The sequence below is a fragment of the Stegastes partitus genome, unplaced genomic scaffold (assembly GCF_000690725.1).
Source record: "Stegastes partitus isolate 25-593 unplaced genomic scaffold, Stegastes_partitus-1.0.2 Scaffold522, whole genome shotgun sequence".
Lineage (NCBI taxonomy): Eukaryota > Metazoa > Chordata > Actinopteri > Pomacentridae > Stegastes > Stegastes partitus.
Window position 1 is genome coordinate 218524 of NW_007578253.1, and position 2252 is coordinate 220775.

General features: G+C 43.3%; 1 protein-coding gene across 1 annotated transcript in view; it reads left to right on the forward strand.

Moving 5' to 3' along the window:
* LOC103361671 (integrin alpha-11-like) overlaps positions 1 to 2252 on the forward strand; it is a 73007-nt gene that overhangs the window by 24233 nt on the left and 46522 nt on the right. The window lies entirely within an intron of this gene.

A 2252-nucleotide genomic window follows, 5' to 3' on the forward strand; every position in this document is an offset into this window, starting at 1 on the left:
CCATAGCATCAATGCCTTCATCATCAGGAACTGCTGACACACTTTAGCCACATGAGGCCGAGCATTGTCATGCATCAGAAGGAACCCAGGGCCCACTGCACCAGCACATGGTCTCACAGTGGGTCTGAGGATCTCATCTCGGTACCTAATGGCAGTCAGGGTACCTCTGGCTAGCCCATGGAGGGCTGGACGGCCCTCCAAAGAAATGCCTCCCCACATCATTACAGACCCACCACCAAACCAGTCATGCTGGAGGATGCTGCAGGCAGCAGAATGTTCTCCACGGCGTCTCCAGACTCTGTCACATCTGTCACATGTGCTCAGTGTGAACCTGCTCTCATCCGTGAAGACTGCAAACTGATTCACAATCAGTGTTGCTTCTTCACTGGACAGGTTGATTTCACAGAAATGTGATTGACTTGGAGTTACATGTGTAGTTTATTTTTTTGAGCAGTGTATGTCTGATGAATACTGAGAGCACATTCTTTGGTCAGATGAGACTTGTTCAACTTAGATGCTGTCCTCCATGTTTGCCCTGAACCTAACTGAGACTACCACAGTGAATGCCCAACCTTGGAAGTGAAACAGGGAGATGGGAGTGTGATGATATGGGACTGCATGAATGCAAAAAGTGTTGGAAGGATGAAATGAATAGATGACATCATGAAAGCCTGTGGATGTGCCAAAATACTGGGTGACAAGATGACTCCCAGTCTGCAGAAGCTTGGCAGAAGATTAACATTCCAGCATGATGGTAATTTAAAGCACACTACCAGAATCTCACAAAAGTTTCTAATGGAGCGAAAATCTTTAGCTGAGGTTCAGGACCAGGACCACACCTCAACCACTCCCCTTCCTGTTGTACAACTATACATACCACTTTGCCCTTTCCACTTACTCATTTTCGCTTCTTGTGCTCTACCCACACTCCCTTTATTTCGACCTCCTTCTCCTGTCATTTCCTTTACCTAAGGGGGTCCACTGGCCTGGGAGCCACCCATACTCATCACCCATACCACCCACACAAACCATCACATTCCTCTATCCCCTCACGTCCTTCACGCCAACAATCTTATTCACACATTTCTGGCACCAGAATGCCAGTTTCACTAACCTGCTTCTTTAACTTCTACAATCCTATTGCTCTAATTTGCAGCACTGGCACTGGGATACTAGTCCACCTTTCCTCTATTCAATTATTTCAGCAATTGGAAACTTTCCTGACATGCATCAGGCTGACAGTCTCTCACCATTCCCTTAGTCCACATAGCAACCACCTTTAGTTGGTGCCGAGTTACCACTACATAGACCATAAAGTAACCACCCAGAATCTTGCCTTCTGCATCACTCCACAAGGTGATTGTTTCATTTCTTACTTGCTCTCACTCACATCATCTAAATCCTCAGTTCCAGACACAATTGTCTTTGACAGCTTATCTAAAGTAGATACGACTCTGTCAACACCCCTCGTCAACTGGAATCGTGTCATTTTCCTCTTCTATGACGAACTGTCCTGCCCAGATGACTTCTAGCTCTACACAACAGTGGGGGTTTTTGTCTGTTTTTTTGTTTTGTTTTTTTAATGCCAGAAGATAGTTTCTTTCTCATAGTTTGTCCAAACTTTTCCTGCCATACTCAACCATTCATAAAATGCACCCATCAATATTTTCCTACCTTTTTTTTTCTGCTCCCTTCAATGCAGAGTCAAATATAACATCCACTAAACTAATCTATGGCACCAACCTACTGTATTCAACCGCTACCATATGTCTGCAGACTGCCTGGGTTACTCAACTCAATTAAGTAAAACTGACCTCGACTGCAATTTGACCTTTGCTGTTGCTTCTAATTAGACACACACCTTATGACCTGAGCTATATTTACAGCCACTCGAACCCACAAAATCTGCACATTGCAAAGTCATTCTTTGAGGTTCTACCAGCCCAAGAGGTGCTGCTGATCCTCAGAAAATCCTTCCCCACACCGCAGCTGCTTCCTATACCTCGACTTAATGTTACACTTTGTCCTCATATTTATCGTGTTTCCAATCTGAAGCATGTGTATATAGTTTATATACACTTTTAACTTCTATACTTTTAATCAGATTTTTAATAAGTGGTATTTAAAATTCAATCAAATATCACTCATACCCCTCCTGTCTCAATGGCTTAGCTACTTGTTGCACATTTATCAACTGTATTATCGCAAATGTTTTTACTAAATTTTTTAGTCTATTTTTCATGAGGCACATC